At 45.0% G+C, this 22005-nt stretch overlaps 1 protein-coding gene across 30 annotated transcripts in view; it reads right to left on the reverse strand.

Moving 5' to 3' along the window:
- The window catches only part of Tenm4 (teneurin transmembrane protein 4), a 2854999-nt gene that overhangs the window by 475183 nt on the left and 2357811 nt on the right, over positions 1–22005 (reverse strand). The window contains exon 2 of one of the 30 annotated variants that reach the window (XM_087211387.1): positions 18626–18689. The exons of the other annotated variants lie outside the window; for them this stretch is intronic. The gene's annotated coding sequence lies outside the window, so the exon portion shown is untranslated. The remainder of the gene's footprint in view (positions 1–18625; positions 18690–22005) is intronic. 30 annotated transcript variants of the gene reach the window in all.

Below are 22005 nucleotides of genomic sequence, written 5' to 3' on the forward strand. Positions count from 1 at the left end.
CGGGGAAATTTTAGTACCTATTACCTGTAAGGATGCAAAATGAGTATTTAAGTATGTCATTTAAATTGTAGAGTTCTGGAAGAGTTCCCAGTGCTCAGGGAATTCAGTATGAAATTCGCAGGTATTAAAATAGGTGCAATTGGTATAGTTTTTTAGGTGAGATGTCTTTCTTGTTGAATTTTAGGGAATATAACAATATGTGTAAGGGTTAAGCAAATTATTCAAAATATTATTTTATATGAGTGTAAACATGGATCTATATGGTACAAAATGCAAAATTTCAAATATTAATAATTTATGATCTTGGGCAAGTTACTTGAACTTTATTAGTTTCCATTTCTACATCTATACAAAAAAAATCCATGATGAGAAGTTAAGACATCATAATATATATATATATATAAACTTTCAGCATTGAGCAGGGGTTTGGCAAACATAAGGTCCCTTCCCTTTTTACATAGGCAGTTAGTTGCTTAACATGACCCCACAGTAGACCCTGTCATCATCACATAAATATTTTATTTTATCACAATTTTGTTTCTATACATCTGAGTCTCCAGCCAGGGCTGTGCTTCCTAACAGTAGGAATTATGTCCAATTCCTTTCTGATTCCCAGGCCTCAGGCACCATATTAGCATACAGTAGGTGCTCACTAAATGGCGGCAAGTGACTGAACCATTCCCTTTTCAGCACTCTTATGGTGTTCTGGGACGGCTCCTACTATGTGTCTAGCTAGAGAGCCTTTCAAGTCCAAAGTTAAGTCTTACCTATCCTTTCACATCTGAGTAAGTGGTGCCCATGTAAGAAGTTATAGGGCCTTGATAAATATTTGCAATATGGATTTTGCCTTGATCTGAAAGGAAACCAAAGCTAATACTGACTGGGCCCCACAGTTGGCATGAATAATAGAAGAGACACCCAGTACTATCATATTAGAAGTTGCTCAGTCTTCCACGCTTGGCAGGTCAGGGACCAATCAGGGCAGCCTCTGGGGGTGGTCCCATTCCTGGAGAGGAGCACTGGGGCACCACCTGGCCCACTGCTTGGCAGAAGAAATGACTGAGAGGTTGGTGACATCACTTACTGTAGCTGCTGCACCTCTAGTAGGAGTTAGACAGCTATGATTTCCATTCCACCAAAGTAGTGCTCTCTCCGGGCAGCCTTCCAGAGACCTGAGGAAAACAGTATCGATCTCTTGCTTCTCTCTGCTCCTACTACAGCATGGGAGAAAAACTCCTGGAGCTTTAGCCTTTTTAAAGAATAGTTTACTGTTTGTGTGCTTGTCTTATTTGATAGACAATTCAGTCATTTTAAAAGATAGACTTTTTCATTTAGATGGGGCTAAGCACACATTTCTGCCTCTTTCCTGTTACCAGTTAAACTGCCCTACACCCTGACTTTATCTCCGATCTCCACTTGCTCATATGTAAAATGAAACTAAGGTGCATGCCTGACCCCTACCTCCTCAACAAGTATCCTTAAGAACTGCATGCCAACAGCCCCGCCAAACCGCAATGCTGTAGTACGTGGTGGAAGAATGAGGAAGGAATCACACGTTTCTGCATCACCTATTCTTGTTGACTATTTACATTTTTATGTAATTCCAAGTGCTTTTTTTTATGTTGCAAAGCAGTTTCAGTTATAATTGCAGTTTTAAAAAAGACTTTCAGTACCAAGCTTGCATCAGTTTCTCAGGCATAAAGATAGATGTTTTGGAGAAAAATCTAGGGGAATTGATTATTTTTCCAGTGGAAGTAGAGTCACAATAACCCTTTCTGACCAGCAGTGCTGAATTCCTTGCTTGTAAATATTCCCCATAAAGCCAGGGGTGGGTGGGGATGGTGCAGAAGGTAAAAAGAGTAATCCAAGGAGTCCCAAAGTGGCTCTGTTTAACCCTCTCTCCATCTCTTCTTACTCCTAGGACCCCTGCAAGAGGTGGGCTACTCACAATATGAGATGTCCTACCTGCCTCCTCAACACCACTCAGCATTTCTTTTCATTTTTTGAGGACTGAGAAGAAAGCCTCTTAAAGATGGTGCCATCTCTGGAGCAGCTTACAGATCCCTACTTCCGGACCTTACTCATCCACTCCTCAGTTGTGCAGATCTGGCAGCTGGGCTCCTGAAAGCTCAGGTCCTCTTGCCCCAGACCTCTGGGCACCTAGGTGGCAGGGCTGCCTGGGTGCAGGTCTGGAGAGGGACCAGATGAAATGCTGCCTCCCATCTGGACAGCTTAGATTCTGGGCTTTAGGATATTCAATATTTTTTGCAGTTAGTTACTTGTGTTCCCCCTTCCCCTAGGCCCTTGTGTGCTGAATGGTGTAGGGCATGGAGCTCTGGATTGAGAATCAGGAACTAGCTGGACCGGCTTCAACTTGCTGAGTGACCCTGGTCAACTCCTGATCTCTGTTAGTTCTCAGGATCCTGAGTGTGGTTGGGCTGGATGGCTTTGGTGGGGACTCTTCACAGGTTAATGTATGTGATTCAGCAAATGTCCATCAAGACACAGCAGGGCCTTGATGTCTATCAAGCAGTGACACCTTAGGGCACAGTGCCAGGGACACAGGTGCTGGCCACATTCTCACAGGAGGCTGGGAGATTGGTTTTCTTCTCCCCACCTCGCAGGGAGATGAAATGGAAATGGAAATGGAAATGGAAATGAAGGCTCACAGAAGTGAGTGGATTATCAAGTCGCCCAAGGTCCCATAGCTAGAACATGCAACCATGGCAGGTTTTAGGAGGAGTACGAAGGAGGGGAGTGTCAGGAGATTGGGGGCATTGGGGAGGCTTTGAAAGTGGATGGAGAGGGCAACGTGCAGCCCCAGGCTGAGGGAAGTAAGTGCTAATCTGAGCCTGTGGGTCCTCAGCTGTGTGACACTGAGCATCAACTTTCCTCGGATTTTAAATATGGACCACGGCCCCTCCTTTCTCCATCTCATAAACTTGCCGAGAAGATTAGACTAAGACAAGTCTAAAAGCCATTACTGAAAGATTTCCAAAGTCTCAGCCTCCACATAGACTAGTTCTATGGCTCCTGGTGCCTCAGTTTCTCTGCCCGTGAAATGGGGTTTCCAACCTTGCTTCCCAGGCTGCTGCGGGGACCAGTGACAGTTATGTCGGTCAATCCCAGCTGCTCCCTTCGCGGTAGCTACTGTCACACAAGCATACACCGTGCAGGTCGGGAATTGCTCTCCACATTTCCTGTGGGCTGTTCCAGGAGATGAACCCTCTTCCTAACACGGTCTTGTCCACACCTCTGCTGCTCATCAAACAGAAAGCTCTGGAGGACAGAAGCTCATTTTCTCTTCTTTTGAGGCCCTGGGGATTTGTTTGTCTGCTGTGACAGGCCTGGCCTGCCTGACCCACACTTCCAGGACCTTCCAAGAAATCTCACTGGCATCCTTGTGGCAGTAGCTTCAGTTCCAGGACAGAACATGCTGCCTCTCCTGGGGCAGGACTGTAGATGCAGGGCATGTGTCCAACAGATGCCACCTGGTTATGCCTAGGAGTGATGGGTTTTCTACAAAAGCAACAAGGCTGAGTTCTCAGAGCTCTATGCCAACCACAGGGCCTTTTCCCAGAGCTTTTCTCTGCGCCAACTGGAAAACAGGGCTGGCACTGGTTCCTCTGAGAGGCAAAGGTGTGACAGCAAACAGGCTGGGTCTATTGCATTCCCACCAATTCCCCACAGTTTACTAAGAGTACTTTGTCTCCCTGGAAGACACTGGGGATTGTTTCATTAAATAGCATCATGCCCATTGAGAAGGGAGGAAAGTGAGACTCAGAGAGGAGAAGGAGAGAAGGAGAAAAAGGAAGAACTAGGCAGAAGCTCTGCTCATCAGAGCTACTTGGGGAGGTTTAAGAATGCCAGAGGCCAGGCCATTAGAATGGGACCTTCTGAAAGTGAGGTGTGGGCATCAGCATTTCCTATGTTCCCTCAGAACCCTCTGCCTAAGAGGTGCCTTGTTTGCAGCTGACACTGTAGCCATGCCAGCATGGGCACACCGTAGTCCCTGTGGGGTCTGACCCAGACTCCTGTGACCCCAGAGCCAGGGTTCATGAGCATAGTACTCTGCAGCCTCCCACGGATCCTCCCAGGATCCCAGGCTCAACACTCTGCCCACGTCTCACAGCAAACTCTTCCCACATGATCCTCCCCACTCCCCAGCCTCCTGTGATTTCATTTTCCCATTTGGCATTTTGTTTTGATGTTCAAGGCATAAAGGGCCAATAGCTTCCCCCAAGCTATTTCTCTTCCGAAGCAGTGAAATAGCTTAGCAATTTTGGAGCCATTTAAAATGCATTGTTTTGCTGGGGGACCCAGTGGGGGGAATCCTGGATTTCTCCTAAATCCTAGCACAGAATAGAGCAGGCCTCCAATCAGGGTTTTGTTTTTTATTTCATTTTAGAGTCTTGTTAGTCATGAAGGCAGAAATGTTTCTACTTGCACTGTGCTCTGTGTGGAAGAAGACTTACATGCTGTGGTCTGGGAAGGTCACCCCAACATACAGGCTTGGGGCTCTTCACAGAGGCTTGAATCCCTGTGGTGACCCTAACCAGGATCCTCCTCTCTGTAAGACAGCACTGGCACCCGGCTGCCAGGCGCTGCAAGGATGAATGCAAAAGGCTCAGCACACTTACTCAGCAAAAGTAATGCTATAAGCATGGTGACTATTGGGCCACAGCCCTCATTCTTGGCTTCTGCAACCAGCCTCCTGGATTAGGCTTCCAGCAGGTATAGAGCCTCCAAGAAAAGACTGCACTGTGTTTTCTAAGGGCTCTTTCTTCTCTGGGGGTGGCTTGGCCTCCAAAATATAATGTATGAAGACCAAGCTATGGAGACTGAAAACTGAAAATATAAGATGTTCCCATTGGCCTGAGGTGGGACCCAGCCAGGACCTTTTAAAGCGGTCCGGTGGTTCTGAGGAGCAGCCAGGATCTGAGCACCTCTACCTAGTGCCTCCTCTCCCTTTCCTCCATCACTGTCTTCCACTCTTAAGCAGCTGTGATGTTGTTACAAGAGGAGACAATACCCAGAGTGCTGGGAGGGACCCAACCTTCCTCTCTGAAAATGCCGCTAGTTGGTGGAACAGACCCAGCTTGTTTTCACCCACACACCTTTGCCTCTGAGAAGAACTGATGCCAGGGAAACTTCTAGCCCTGTTTCTGTGCACTTCCAAGTCTAGCACCGCCTCTGTCCCAGCGCTGGGCAGGCAGGGGAGGGAAGCAGGGCTGTGCTGCCTTGCTTCTGTCCCTCTGGGAGGAGGGGAGCACAGCGAATAGGAGAAAGCAGAAGATAGAGGCTGAGCTGGTCTGGGGAAAGAACAGCAGCCTCCGCTGAGGCAAAGGCAATGACACTGAATGTGGAGCGTGATGAGGGGAAGAAGAGAAGAGAGGATGATCTCCAGAAGAGCCCTTTTCACCAGGCAGGCTTTGACAAGTTAGAGGAATTGAGATAGCTAGTGTGGGACAAAGAGAGAGTACAGAGGTGACAGTAGGCGACATTTCCTGCACACATATTCGTGAGAGGCAGAATGGCACGGACATGGTGTGAGGAGTGAGGGTGCTGGGTCTGTAGTACCTGGCTGGGTTCAGTGCTGCCTCCACTGCCTAGAAGCTTTGTGGCCTTGAGCTCCATACTTAATAATTCTGTGCCTCCCTGTCCTCATCTCCAAACCGGCAGTGATCATAAGCGTTTTGTGAAGGTTAAATTAATTAATTCCTGTAAACCACTTTAAAAAGTGCCTGGAACTTAGTAAATACTATACAAGCACCTACTGTCATGATGGTTATGTGCCAGGCATGGTTCCAATCTCCTTACTGCAAAATAGGAATAATGCAGAAGGACATAACCGCATTGTGAAAACTGAATGAGAAAATACGTATGAGATACTTATGACGTTACCTAACCCATGGTAAGCAGGCAATACAAGTTCACCGTGGTCATTATTTATCATTAATCATCATGTATGCTGGGCAGAGGATTTGAGACTCTTGGAGAAAATGAGCAAACAACCAAACATCCTGAAATGGGTGGGGCTGTCTTAGAGGAAGTGGCCTTCATTGCCAGTATATCTCACAGGGATAGGAAAGGCACCCCAGTGGATAGCTGGAAGAGGTGCCTTTGCAGTCTAGCAATCCATGATCCTACCCAGGATCTGATCTCTATTGATGGCTGCCCATCTCTAAAATTTCTCAAGAACATATCCTGGATGCTTTAGTCTTGCACAATAATCTTCCGCTTGTTTTCCTACTATGGCAAAGGGATGTTAAGTCCAGACCTCTTCCTGTGTCCCAGGAACTGACAATTCTTGTAATGTGTGCACTTTGCAAGAGTGAAAAGTGGTTCCCTGGGGTTGGCACCCCAGACTACTCTCCATTTAGAGCAAATGGGAGACCAATGGCCTCAATGTATCATTCAAGGACATAAAAGGCTAATGAACAGTTTCTCTGGCAGGGACTTTTAAAGAAGAAGACCAGGATCCAGCTCTGGACCTGTAGATCTCCAGAAGCATCCAGCTGCTCTTCTCCCCCTCTCCTTGGGTGCAGTTCATTGGCGCTCTCTAAAAATAGCAGTGGTTATTAAGGGAAATACACTGCACTCTGTCTCTGGGGATGGCAGCACAGGCCTCTTTCAAAAATAGAACCTCAATCAGGTGTGCTTCCTAATTCCTGTCTGTTGCTACCCACCCCAAAATCCTTCAGAGAGATCCAGAGGCAGGGAAGTGGCTCCATACTAGGGATCATGTACCTGGGGAGAGCTAGAGCTGGGGATTGTTAACTAGGTTGTCTCTTCCTAAATCCTGTTCTCTGTCTGCATTTTTAAAAATTCATTTCCCCTTATTCTAGGTATTATGGAAACATGAATGCGTAATCTCTGTCTTCATTACTTTCTTATTGCTGAGACACAATACCCAATACCCACAATTTAAAGGAGTGGATTATTTGGGCTCATGGTTTTCAGAACATGGTCAGTCAACTCCAAGACAGAAACAGGATAGCAGAGGGGATGGTGGAGGAAAAGCTGCTCAATTATGGTGGCCAGGAAGGGGAGAGGGAGAGAGAAAGAGAGAGAGGGAGAGAGGGAGAGGGAGAGAGAGAGAGAGAGAGAGAGAGAGAGAGAGAGAGAGAGAGAGAGAGAGAGAGAGAGAGAGAGAGAGAGAGATCTCCAGGGACAAGAATATATCCTAGGTCATGCCTTCAGTGACCCACATTTAACCAGACCCCACTTCCTAATAGAAAATCAGCTATAGCACCCCCATGATCCATCCATACATGAAACTTTTGGGGAGCATTTAATCTAAACTATAACATTCTGCTCCTGGCCCCCGAAAGACTCATGTTTATCTCCTTATGCAAAATATATTTAGTCCATTGCTAAGAGTTGCCAAGGTTTTAACTGTACCAACATTGCTGAAAAAGCCAAGTCCAAAGTCTCCTCTAAGATTTAGGCAAACTCTTTCTTAGCTGTGAGTCCCTGTAAAAGTAAAAAAGAAAGCTAAACACTTCCAACATACAGTGTCACTGGGTAAACATCCTCATTCCAAAAGGAAGAAATAGGAAGACAGAAAAGAATCAGACCAAAGCAAGACCGAAACACCAGTAGGGCAAACATTAAATGCTGTAGCTCCGCGTCCAGCACTTGGGGCAAGCTGTGGTGAAATATGAACTCCAAAGGGCTTGGGCAGCTCCACTCCTATAGTATTGCTAGTTGCAACCCTCATGGCCTTTATCTTAGGTTGGTTCCACTCATTGCTTGTAGCTTTCCTTAGCAGATGTTCCACAGTCCTGACATCTCCAACTTCCCGAGGTCTGCCCTGAACTTTTGGGTTTACTTTCACAGATTTATGCTCTGCCCTCTCAGGGACACACTGCCTGATCTACTAGGCCTTCTTCTGAAATCTTGGTGGAAGCCTCCATGACCCCATAGCTCTTGCATTCTGTATGTTTGAAAAACTAGCACCACATAGAAGATGCTAGAGTCTGCTGCTTGCTTAAGCAGTAGCCAGCCCCCTCACCTCCATCATGGCTGCAGAGGCCTCTGAGTGACTTGTGGATAAGCACTGTGAAACAGATGTGGGGAAACCAATTCCCTAGGATACCTTTCTTTAGTAGGGGGGGGCCAGGGGCTCTTTTTCTCAAATGAAGTTACAGTTTTATATTCTTGAGTCTGGGAAGGGTAGGGCTTTGCTAGTTCCTGAAATGCCCTCAAGCCGTCTTTCGTATTGTCCTGATGCAAAGTAATTGGGTTCTTTTTTTTTTGGTACTGGGGATGGAACTCAGGTCCTTGCACTTGCAAGGGAGGCGGCAAAATCACTGTCCCCGGCCCATTTTTTTTCTGGTACCGGGGATTGAACTCAGGACCTTGTGCTTGAGAGGCAGGAACGGTGCCTCTGTACTAAATCCCCAGACAATTGGCTTCTTTTTAATGCTAATCTTTTCAGCAACTATGCTTTCCAAGCCTCCATCTTTGAAGGTGCTTCCTTTCTGATGGAACTACAAACATTTCACCTTTGCTTTTTGCTTCTGATTTTCACTACAGATCTGGCTAAGAGCAGCCTACAATACTTAGGCTACAGCTTGAATGGTGGGCTGCTTTGAAGTTTCCACCATCAAATTCATTAGTCCACTGCCCTTAATCTCAGTTTCTTGCAAAGGCCCAGGACATGGGGAAAATGAAGACAAATTTTCTGCCAGAGAATAACACATATAGTTTCTAGTCCAATTGCCAATAAAGTCTTTGTTCCCAACTGAAATCTCCCAAGTCTGGCCTTTACTGTCTGTATTTCTATCGGCATTCTGGTCTTCTGAACTGTGACCAGTATCACCTATCAAGCTCAGTTTACAACACTCCAGGCTTCCCTACCTGGCATCATCAAACATTTCCAAACTCCTCTTGTGAAACACTTTCAAAAACTTCTTAACCAGATGGTCAGGTATAGTCACAATAATGATGCCACTTCTCTGGTACCAATATTTGTCTTAGTCACTTTCTCATTGCTGAGACACAATATTTGAAATCCACACTATAAAAGAGGAGAAGTTTATTTGGGCTCATGGTTTCAGTGCATGGTTGGCCAGCTGCAAGGTAGAAAGAGGATAGCAGAGAGGCATAGTGGAGGAAAAAGTGCTCAACCAATGGAGGCCAGGAAGCAAGAGAAGTGAGAGGAGCCAAGGACAATAATATACCTGTCTAGCTGGGAGTGGTGACACATGTCTATAATCCCAGCACTTTGGGAGGCTCAGGCAGAAGGATGGAAAATTTAAACACAGCCTGGACAACTTAGAAACTTAATGAGACTTAAAGGTCTGGGAATGTAGCTTAGTGCAAAGTCTTGGGTTCAATCCCCAGTACTAGGTAATACACCCAGTGACTCACTCCCAACCAGGACTTACTTCCTAATAGCAAGTCAGCTAGAGCACCCCCACAACCCAATCACTTTCCATAAACCGGGGCATTTGGGAGATATTTTATATCTAAACCGTAACACTGCCCACTCAGAAAGAACCACTGATTTTAGTCTATTCTCTCTCCTTCACACACACACATTTATAGGATCGATATAATATTTTATATCTTATTATTTTTCCTCACCGAATATCACACCATCCCATGTCATTCAAGTTTTTATTTCATTCAATATTTTGTATATCAGAAATTTTCAATGAATTTGGTTATAGAAAGCTGTAGAAAGATTTGGTTTCAAGTCTTGGCTCTGTTTTGTACTGGTTTTGTGGCCATGGGCAGTTAAACTCTTTAAGCCTCAGTATTTAAATATCTGAAATGGGGTAAGTAATAGTGACCATCATCACAAAGTTGTTATGAAGGTAAAATGCAAGCCTTTCCTAAATAAATAACAACAAACTCTGTTAAAGTATAATTGAGGTAATGATTCCCCTATTAGTAGATATTTTGCTTGTTTTTAAAGCCCACTACACACTCTTCCTTTCTCTTGGAAGTTCTGGAGTTCTGAGAGGGCCATGATGGTAGCTCCCTGGTTGGAGATCTTCCTGAGTAGTAGTAGCTGATTAGCTGATGGATGGGGATGAGGATGTGCAAGCTAGCACAGCCTCACTCCTGGGATCTCTGCAAGAGTCCCACCTCAGGCTGAGGATGTACAGCTCAGTGGTACAGTGCTTACTGCTTGTCTCATGTGTGTGAGGCCTTGGGTTCAATTCCTAGAAAAAAAAGTGCAAGGTTCTGGAACAGTGCAATGCTAAATGGCTCTGCAGATGCTCTCCTCACATGGAGTCAGGCCTCCAGTCATGCCTGGACCGGGGGCCTCCTGCTCTGATTCTCAGGTAACATCCTCATCATCTTTCTTCTCTAGACCACCTAGAAAGTTAGAACATCTCTCTTCCCTATTCAGATCTTTTAGTATGGCTGGAAGTGTTACAAGTTCAGTCTTGACTAAAAAACAAAAACAAAGCTCAGAAAGGGTAGATAATTTTTCTATACTCACACAGCTAGTCATTAATCAGTTTTCAGTTAGAAGCTTGTTATGTATAGGTTGAATTGTGTGCTCCCAAATTTACATGTGGAAGTTCTAACCCCAGAACCTCAGACATGAGTATATTTGGAGATAGGGCTTTGAAAGGGGTAACTGGGGTAAAATGAGGTCATGTGGGTGGGCTCTAATCCAATATGACTGATGTCCCTGTAAGAGTATTTTAGGATACAGATAACACAGACTGAGGGAGGACCATGTAAAGACACAGGGAGAAGGTGTCCCCTGCAAGCCAAGGAGAGAGGCCTCAGGAGAAAATACATCTGCTGATACCTGATCTTGGACTTCTATTCTTCCAAATTGTGAGACAAAATAGTTTTGTTGTTGAAACAACATGGTCTGTTGCATTTTGTTATGAAAGTTCTAGCTAGGGGATATAAAAATTATAAATAAAAGCTAAGTGCTTAGCAACTTATAAGGTTAAAAAATATTCCATAGTTTTTATTCTTTTTTTATAATGACCTTGAGAGGTAGAAAGGATATTTTTATTCCCATACAAGTGGGAAAGTGCTTAGACTAGTGCCTGGCAATGGTAGATGCCTAACAAATGTCACTGCTCATGCTTACTTGCAAGAATTCAGCCCTCCTATGAATTCTCAGCATATGGATAGCAAGGAGCCTCAGGGAGACAGGTTTCAGACTCCTTCTAAGGTACAGCTGCCTATAGGTGAAGGAGCCACCTTGGAGGGTAAGATAGGATGGCTGCCGGGTCCCATGTGGCAGAGTGCTGGCTTTCATTGTTGTCCCCAGATCTTCTTCATCATCATCATCATCATCATCATCATCAGCAGCAGCAGCAGCAGCAGCAGCACCTGAGAGCATGTTAGAAATGCAGTATCTGATGCTCTTCCCTATACCAACTGAAGCAGAAACTTGGGGGATGCAGCTTAGTCAGCTGTGTTTTTTACAAAGCCTTTTAGGGATTGAAAACTTGTGGGCTAGAGGAGACTGGACAGGCAGAATAGAAAGGACAAAATGACCTTTAGCAGCCCCACAGAGCCAAAGATATCTGCGAGTCAGGAGGACACTGACTTCTCTTTGTCTTTCAGAGGCTACATGTTTGTCAGTGCAGATGGCTGAGGGTTGATGTGTGTCATGTGGTATCAGCTGACCACATCCGTGCAGCTGGGAGAAAGCTGGTTGTGAGCTCTTCAGATTCCCATTGCAGTCAGGGCTCCACAAACATGACATAGGTTTCCATATCAGTGCTGAATGGCACCTTGGAGATGCACCACCTCCAGAGTCTATCTGGTTCAGAGAGGCAAGGGTCATCCAAAGTCACACAGCAAAGTGGTGTAGGTCAGGCCTTCCAGGCTTCATCCCCATCACTCTATGTCTGACCTTGTTTACCTTGAAGGATGTGAACATCTATTAAAACTGCTAGGGGCAACTTCTATTTTCATCCAACATCTTTGGCTCACCTGGCACATGGATTTCAATTCCAGGCTGATCATTCTTGATGAAATGTTTCAAAGTCAAGGTAGGGGCAGGAGAGGACAAAGCTGTTGCTCCAGGCAAAAGCAAAGCCTCTGAACTTTTTGGCTGTCACTAGTAGTTTCTGTCCGCACTGGGGAATGGAAATACTGCCTTGGAAATACTTCTACCTCAGGCATTACAAGTGGCTCATACTCTGGTTGCCTCAACACCCAGAGTCACTCAGTAGAGAGGCTTGTCAAACCTTATTTAATCAGTCCTGGCAGGGAGTATGCTCCATGGGTGGGCACTATTACGCTCCTCAGAGTTTTCTGACCTTATTGAGAAAGGCTATGCTGCAGAAGGTCTGCAGAAGGAGATTTTGTTCTCACTGGTCCAGGATGGACTACTACCGGGACTTTAGGGTATGAGTAACACTAAAGGCAGACCATTGGACAGAGAACATGATCTTGGCTGAAGGTGGCAGTTGGGAAATTTGTGCTTCAGCACTTGCTATTCTACTATCTTGTGAATGAAGTCCAAAATTGCATTTCTAATAGCAATTGATGCTGCGGTCCAAGGACCACACTTGGAGAACAACAGGGAATAGTAACCTGCCTTCCTCATGGGATTCTAATGATCGTTTCTTTGGAAGACCCATTACCAGTTCAGCTCTGCTATTTGCCTGTTGTATAGGAGCCTTGGACCATCACCATCTCTGAGTCTTGGGTTTCTTGTCTATAAAATGCAAACAAAAGTTTCCACCTTGTGTGCACCTCAGAGTAGTGAGATTCAAAGAAATAAATAGTCTAATGAGTTCTAAAAATTGTAAAGACTATTAAAATGCAAGGGAAGAAAATGTTGATTGTATGAGAACCAGTAAATATTTATTGGGCACCTACCATGGGTCAGAAGCTATTAGATGCTGGAGATACTTGACAGGAGTAAACTAGAATCTGTTCCCTCAGGAAATCTAGGAGTAAGCAGCTAAGACAGTAAATGAACCAATGGTATAGTTAGTCCTCGAGCAGAGTCTCACAGTAGCCTGTGGAAGAAGGGACAAAGAGGGGGGCAAATAGCTTAAGCCTATCTGACTTTGTCCTTAGCAAAAAGAGAAGTAAGTCATTGTAGGGTTTTAAGGTGAAGATACCTGATTTTTTCTGTTTTATGGAAAGATCAGTGTGGGCTGGAGTTTGACTCATTAGGAGGATCCAGGAGACTAGAGGCAGAGACAAAGAGACAAGAAGCTGCTGCAACGACCCAGGAGTGAGACAATGGAAAGAAGTGGATGCATTTAAGAGATTTCCAAGATAGAATTCATAGACTTGGTGGCTGATTAGATGTTTGAGACCAAGGAGAAGGCAGAATCAAGATGGCACACAAGCTTCTGGTCTGCTGAATAAGATGAAGAGGACTGGGGAAATGGGCTGGGAGTAGAGACAGTGTTTAGTCTGTTTGGGGGCCTGATGAGTCCAAAGTGCTCAGGAGATTCATATCCTATGAACCTTCTGTATGCAGCGGTCAAGGTGCGGCCGTGAGCAGATACTTTGTCCCATGAGCTGCTGCCATTCTGACTTCCAGGTTCCCCTGCTGTGAGGGACTTTTTTTTGGTCCCCTATCTCCATCCTCCCTCCCCACGCCCTGGCATTGCTGAACTGCACTGTTCTGTGCCTTTCTGACATGCAGCTGTGTCCTTCCCATCCATAGAGTCATCTCCAAAATGAACAGCAGTAGCAATCAGCAAGCAATCATCTTTTCTTCCCCTATACAATGGCTGGGTGTGCAGATAATGTTTGTGATTGTTACAAAAATGATGGAATGAAAAATGGGGCTCCTGCCAAAAAGATAAAAGAAAAAAACCTATTTAAATAAACTCAAGTGGTTCAGATCCAATTTGAGGCTTCCAAAATTGGGGCTGCTAAGATTATCTGCCTCTCTGGTTTCTCTGTGGGACGGGGGAGTGGAGGCTTGGAAGACGCTGCCGAGGCAAGGCAGTCCCCCTCCCCCAAACTGTGGCAGCCTGGGCCTTGGAGGCTCCAGAGATTGAGGCGATGGTGGGACTGTTCTGGTTCCCACCACGAGTTCTGAGCATTAATGAAGGGCAGCTCACTGGGCTTTTCACTCGTACACCCTTAGTTCTCAGCTAAAAGGCAGGAGGTGCTCACAGAAGGTCTGGGTGACTTTAAGTGCAACACAGGCAGGAAGACAATGGACTAGATGACACCCATAATAATAAGCTGTCACTGTAACTGTGTTCTGAGGAGACCAAACTGCAACCCGCACTGGGTTAAGGCTTCCCAGCCCCTTGCTATTTGATCTCTCCTCACAGCTGTATCGCCAGGTGGGTATGACTGGTCTTATTTGACTAAGGGAGAAAATTAATTATTATATCAACAGCTAGAAAACAGCAAAACTGGAATTCTAACCCAGGTTGCTTGATTCAAAGAGCCATGATTGAATGATAAGCAAAAAGAAAGATCATAATAAATTGTGTCAAGGATGAGGAGAAATTGGACCCCCCTCCCCCAGTACCCTGCTGGTGGGAATTTAAAATGCTTCAGCCACTTGAAAACAACCTGAGAGCTCCTTCCTCCCAGGGTGACATAAACACCTAGATATTTGCCCAAGAGAAATGAAAAACATCTATCTACACAAAAGTTACCACCTAAATGTTTATGGCAGCATTATTCATATAGCAAAATACTGAGGGCCATCCAAATGCCCCCTGGCTGATCAATGCATAAATACAATATGGTCTATCAATACAATGGAAAATTATTTGAAGTACTGAAACACTACAAAGTGGATGAGTTTTGAAAACATGCTAAGTGAAAAGTACCTGTCACAAAAGAACACATACTGTATGATTCCATTTATATGACATGTTCAGTACAGGCAAATCCAAAGAGACAAAAATTGATCAGTGGCTGCTTAAGGCTGTCAGTCCTAGAAACCTCAATGGGAGTGGGCAGAAGGTTTGGTGACCCTAGAATTGAGGGTGGATCTAAGTTAGGGCAAAGTCTAGAATAGTTGCTAATGAGTATGAGATCTTTTGGAAGTAATGACAATGCTCTAGAATTGGTTGCATGACTGTAAATATGCCGAAAACCATTGAATTATTCACTTTAAATGAGTAAATTGCATGACATGTCAGTTATGTCTCAAGGTATTTTTAAAAGCAATTATTGAATACTAAAAATGAATGAAAGAAATAAAAAGACAGCAACCGGGATCCTCCCAAGTGAAACTATCTGGAATTATCATTTTACATTCATTCAACAAATCTTGAGTTTCTGTTATGTGCTAGGCACATATACTACCTAAAAACATGTGGGAATGATTAACACTTATATTTGGGTACTGGTTGCCTCTTAGGAAGGAGAAGAATTAGACAGGGAGGCACATTGGAGCCTCTGATGACACTTGTAATGTTTCTTTTAAAAAGTTACTCACAGTATCTTAATTTTTACTTGAAATTTTATATTGAGATTATTATAGATTCCCATGTAACTGAATACAAAGAGATTCTCTCCACACTTTTTCCAGTTTCCCCTATGGCAACATTTTGCAAAAGTGTAAGATCCTATTATAGCCAGGATATGGATATTGATACAATCCACCACTCTTTTATTTCACATTCCCCAGTTTTACTTGTATTCCTGTGTTCAAGGGGGAAGTTCTACACAATTTTGTCACCTGTACAGGTTTGTCTTTTCATCAACATGGTCGAGATAAAGAGCATATCCATCACTGAGAAGCTCTCTCTTATCTCTCTCTTTTAAACCCACCTACCTCGCTTCTATCCTTTTCCAGCAATTCTGTCAACCAGGATTATAATACTTACAATGTGTTAATTCTTCTATTAGGGGGTAGGCATGCAGATTGTCACTGTATTCTTTATCGTACTTTTTTGATACAAAGGATACTTCCTAATCGAAAGAGAGGAAGGAGGAGAGAAAGGAGGAAACTCCAATGCTGGGCTAGCCTTGGGCAGCCACCATGCTGAAGCTAGGGCAACCCAGAGTCCAGGGCCCAGGAGGCCAATTGGGGTGAGGCCCGTGGGGCATGGCAGGTTTGGTACTTAGGAAGTGGGGCTCGAGCGCTCTTTTGTTTCTAGGACTCACACCATACCAAAGACTGTCTGAGTCTTTTAGCCTCTGGGGCAGGTGTTTAAGGGGAGCCTGGGTAATGTTACCCCTCCCTGCCTGAGTGTGTGAGTGGGCTGCTCCTGAAATGGAAAAATCACAAAGAATACATTAAGAAAAGGTGTCAGCGCTCAAGGGGGGACAGAATGAAATCTGGCATCTCCTGAAGGCCCTGGAGAAAGATCTCCAATTGCAGCAAATAGCTTCTGGCACAGTGCTGGTATAGAGAATGCCAGTTGAAAGGACTAGTAACTTTCTTCTAACTTGAGGTCAGAAATGTTGGAGATTTTGTTGTGGCAGGTAGATAATGAGGCCATGTTACTACCTGTCTCTGCCAGGTGAAGAGGAGACAGGTGGAGACCTGGCATCCTGTATAATTCCCACAACCCTCACTATGCAGCTTTAACCTTCTTTGCCTAAATTCTTGTAAACACTTATTATGAATTTCTTAGTCTTGGGAAGAGTGGGGTGGGAAGTGGGGCAGAGAGATTCAAGTGTTAGTATGTACCAAGGGCCTGCCTGGGATCACACACCTCATTTGCAAAAGCTTCCTATTGGGACATCCCGAAATGTCCCCCCTGTGTGCCCAGAGGATGGTAATGTGCTAGGAAGGCCAGAGGCACCATGACCACCTGCGGTGGTACAGAGGCAAGGGCAAGGCAGGGGCAAGGCAGGCAGCCTGCACGGTCAGGGTGGGATAGACTGCTTACAAGGTCACCTTCCAGGGGAGTGGGAAAAATGAGCAGGATTTTGGCAGCTCCCCACTCCAAATGAGGAACAGTGTACAGACCCAGTGGTCAGGGAGGCCTGCTATTAGAGCTAATGCTGTTGCTGCTAACAATAACACCAGTACTAAACATACACGGTACTCATATGGGCCAGGCACTGTGCCCTAATAACAATAATACTAGTTGTTATTATTACTGCATCAGTTTTACACATAGGTATAGAAACACAGGGAGGCTGAGTAACTTATTCCAAGTAACACTTGTGAATCAGGAGAAGGAGCTGGTTGTGGTAATCCCAGCACTCAGGAGGCTGAAGCAGGAGGACTGCTGTGAGTCTGATGCAAATCTGGGCTACACAACCAGCTGTGTCTCAAAAACAAGCAAGCAAACAAAACAAAACAAAACAAAAACAAATAAAAGAAGGAGAAAGTGGAACAGGAGGAGAAGCAGAAGAAGTGGTGTCAAGATTTGAACCCAGAGCCTGAGCAACTTAACCATTTATAATAAATCTTCCTGAGAGAGGCGCTCTATGATCCAGTGGGAAGTTCAGGCTTCCTCAGGAGAGGAATGGAAAGTCACTGAAAGTCACTAAGGAGAGGATCACAGGTAGATCTTTGCAGAACACTATCCCAGAGCCATCTTAGGCATCCTCCTTAACATTTCTGCAAAAGCATCTTGGTTTTATAGCTGTTTGGGCTTTTTTCTTGAATCGCTTCCTCATTTTGCATATTAACATTTTTGGGAGCTAAAATTAAGCCTGCTTTAGAGAATTAGGCAACACCCTTTCCATAATTGCAAGCACAAGGTGAGGCTGCTCCCCGACACAGGAAGCAGTCTTTTTTCAGTGCTCCAGACCCACTAAGCTCCATCTCCCCATTCTGAACCCCCACTGTGCAAGACTGGATTGGGGCCCATCAGCTGGCCTCCAAGACAAGACACAAGTGCCAGGAGGCCCGAACAGCAAGCGTCTCCCAGCCTGGGTGCTGTATTTGAGGCTCCCAGGTCCTGCCTGCTGCTGTGGACCAGTGGGGCCATCCAGGCCCAGATCTTGGCACACTCCCTACCCGCCTCTCCAGCTACGCCATGGAAGGAAAGTTCTAGCCTTTGCAGACACCAGTGAGTTCTGGTTTACGCCCTCGCTCTACCACTTGTCACCTGAGTGAGCTGTGGTGTGGGAAGCTCCTGTCTCCTTTGGGCAGAGGAGGTCAGATGAAAAGATATCAAAGGTCCCTCTGTCATCTACTGGAGAACTCACAGCTCCAGGGCTGAGCTGACCTTCATCTTCCCAAAGGAGATGGCAGCAACAACCCCCACCTTTGAATGGGCTTGTCATGAAGGTGGCCAGGCGGGGCAGGAGGAGGCTGAGGGGCTGCAGAGTGTGCTCCCGGCCACACTGAATTTGACAGGCCCAAAGCCTGACATAACATGTGTGGAGAAAATAAGCTGCTCAAACACCATTCCTTGCCACGAAGACAGGCCTTGTGCAGGAAACAGAGCTGGTAGAAGAAAGAAGCCCTTCTACCTGGGCTTCCTGAATACAACCACATTCCCTGGTTTGCAAGACTGAGTTTACTGTCTCCCGCATTTCAGTCATGTAGCAGAGGTGACCTGCCTGTCACGCTCAGTTTAGAATGCACAGGAGTCAAGGGTGCAACCATCCAGGACGGGTGGCTCCTTCCCTCTCACTGCTGGAAAGGAAAACACTTCCCTCCCTTCCTGGAGCCAAGCATGGGATTCAGAACTGAATCAACCTTAGTGTCACCCTGAAAGTCCAGGAATGGCAGGGTGCATGCAGTCCCAGGGCTGGGAGACCCTCTGGGTGAGCTGCTTACCCTGGCGCTGCAATCTGGGCTTCTATGGCAGTGCTCTAACTTCTATCAGCCCCAGTCTCTTCACCTATAAAATGGGGATAATGAAGATGATGCAGGAACAGCTGAGCTGTGATGAGGGATAAGAGAGAAAATGCAGTAAAATGCACAACTCATTATTTAATAATATGATTACTGGGAGGAGAAAGTTAATCATTCAACAAGTAGATAACGAGAGCCTATAATGTGCCAGGCCTTGTTCAGGCAGTTCTGAAGCATGCCAGCTGTCCTGGGGCGTGAGGCTGCAGGCAGAGGGAAGCAGTAGTGTCCAGGTGACTGAGGGGGGCCACCAGGCTTTCCTTCTCAATTCTCCTGCTGTCTCTGAGCCTCCACCACAGGCCACCCTCTCCCATCACCACCTCATCCTGGGCTCAGACTAGGTGTCTCCTTCCTAGCTGACATTAAAGATCTTGGAGGTCAGGACCTCAAATGGAGGTCCCTGAATTAACTGGTAATGCAGGGGAAACTCCTCACTCTTCCCCTTAAAAGACAAGCACAGCAACCTTGAGCTCCACCTGGATTTCTTAACTTCAACAGAATGCATATGAATTGTGTCCTTGAAGGAAGAACCAGGAAATGTCTTTTATCACCTCAGTGGATCACTCTATTCCTCACTTAGATAGATCACTGGGATGCTGTACATATATTACTTCATTTAACCCTCAGAACGGCCTTGTGAGGGAAGATGTTAGTATCCTATTTTACAGGTTAAAAAAAACTAAGCCACAGTGAAATTTATTTGTCTTCAGTTATATAGGTTTTTAATGAAGGAGAAAGTATTTGAATTTAAGTGTATCTGGCTTCAATGCTACTGCTCACTCAATTCACCAGTGGTTCTAAACTTTCTTTTCATTATAACTTTTCCCACCTCAACTATGATGTAGTCTTTATAGAATTCCCCCCCCCAAATCTTTCCCTATGAAATTTCAATACCACAGATCTATTATATGTCTATTTACATAATGTGGCCTTTTGGAGGACCACAAACTATTATATTAACTAAGACTTTTTTTCATCTTCAAGAAACAATTTCATTGCTTAGAGAAGAGTGCCCCTTTTGAGAATTCATAGGTTATACTAGGGTTCTCAAAGTGGTTCCAGGAGTAGGAGGGGAAAATGCTCACCCACAGCCAAAGACCAGGAAAGGAAAATCAGCTGGACCATTTCTCTGAGTGTTAATGTTTTCTTTTAGGGGATTAGCAACTTGTGATCTTCCTGTTTCTAGACTCCTACTTCCTGTCTGTCATAGCCACTTCCTATGGGAAGCCTGTCTGGTCACACCCACCCAAGTCTGGGTTGGTTCCCTTCGAAACTAGCTTTATTCTGTTAAAGAAGTGTATGGCCACCATCCATGAAAAGTCCTTGTCCATAAAGGGTAGGATTGTGACTTATCCATCTCTGAATCCCAGAAGCTAACATAGACATTCAGTAAATATTTGTGGAATAAATGAAGTGAGGGAGAAATATTCCAGCTTCCCCCACTTCCAAACTGTATGACTTAAAGCCATTGACCCTCTCTGAGCTCCAAGGGCCCATCTGTGAATCAGAAATAACAACACTTACTTCACTGGATAGTTGTGAGGGTTAAATGGACTGTGAAATGCCTACCCAGTGGCTGACATCTAATAGTCTCTTCTTACACCTGGAGTGCTTTTTTGCACATTTGCCTTTTCTACTATGGTTAGAATCCAAAAAGGCTAAGGATTCTGTGCATTTTGTTGATTCATGGCTCTTTTCTACTAGGGAAATACTGGAAAGCAATGGAAGATGTAAGACATCTAAGTACATTCATTTTACAATGGGTAAGTCCAGGCAATCCAGTGACAGAGGTCCACAGCCTGGGAAAAAGGCCTCTAGGCCACTACCTCAGCATTTTGGGCTAAACAGGCTGCTGAGGTGTGCAGTTGAAGATTCACTCATCAACAGGAAGCAAGCCCTGTGATTTGGTGATTGAATCCACGAAAGGTAATGGCATCAACTTTCCCATCTGGAAATAAACTAGGCATTCAGCTTGGAAATAGCTAACTGAACCTGTGATCATTTTCATTGCACATGTAGGACTGCAGAGTAGCATTTCTCTGTGGACATGGGGTAGAAAAATGAGGATCACATTAAGGGATTTCAGAAAGACTATCCCATCTGCAGCCTTGGCTGGCCTCCCCCTGCTAACCCCATCCCTGACAGGCCTCTGGGAAGGGCAGCATTCCACACCAGGCTTCCACATCTGCTGCCATATCACTGTTTCCAAAAGCACAGGAGGCTGGCACCAGAAGTGTTTCTTTCACAGGGTTCCTTATTCAAGCAAACAGGGAACCCATGGCTTTAAAGCTCCATCTGACTCTTTTGGGATTTCATCTCAGGTTAACCTTCCCTCCTCCTCTCTAAGGATGTTCGTGTGTTCATTTGGTCCAGGAAGATTATAATTAAACAAATGCTGAGTGTTGGAAGATGATGGTGCCACAGGAGGGTGGTGGACATGCTTAGTCCTCTGGAGATGCAAACTCAGGGAGGGAAAACAGCCTAGGAAGATGGACATGGTGTGAAACCAGGGCGAGGCTGTCATGGGCACTGTAGCATTGGTGATGACTGCTAGACCTCAGAGCCAGAGCAAGGCTCCTGCCAGGACCAGACTCAACATTTTCTACCATACAGAGGACAGTGTGGTGTGTCCAAAGGATGACCCAAGCAGATCTGACTCCAAACCTCAGCTTCATCAGGTCACAGCTATGTGTCCCTTAAAAATGGAAATACTGTGTTCCTATCTCATATAATCAAAATACAAAGGTTTTCATAATGAGATAAACCATGCAATGAGTATAGCACAGATATTAACCTGTAGAAGAATTTAAAAATGTCCATTTATTCTCACGTTAGATGACATCATTGGCACCATATGTGACAATACATTCTCAGCCTCATAAGGCTTATTTAACTTATTATTCATATAGGAACTAGAATGTTCCATTTAGTATTACTTCTCCAAAGTGACCCTAAGAAAAAATATTCTGATCTCTTTGACTTCCCATGTTTCCATCACTGCCAAGATGGACACTTCTGGTAGGAACTGACCACTAGGTAATTTGTGAGTCACTAGCAGCTCTTGTTAATAATAACTAGTGTTTACTTCTTACTTGTGGTCTTGTTGTCAATGAAAAGGATGGAATACAAAAGTGGAGCTTACTGATTGTTGTGTATGTAGAAGCTGCCATGGTAGACACCAAAGGGTGGAACAAAGAAGCATTATTATTGTTTTGTTAAACTTTCCAAGAGGTAAAAAGTGTGCCTGGGAAAATATGACAGAAATATATTTTTAGAAAGAGCAGGACATAGCAGTAAATACTCAA

Source organism: Heterocephalus glaber, unplaced genomic scaffold (assembly GCF_053883595.1).
Source record: "Heterocephalus glaber isolate CG9 unplaced genomic scaffold, H.glaber_assembly_v1.0 deba00001428, whole genome shotgun sequence".
Taxonomy (NCBI): Eukaryota; Metazoa; Chordata; class Mammalia; order Rodentia; family Bathyergidae; genus Heterocephalus; species Heterocephalus glaber.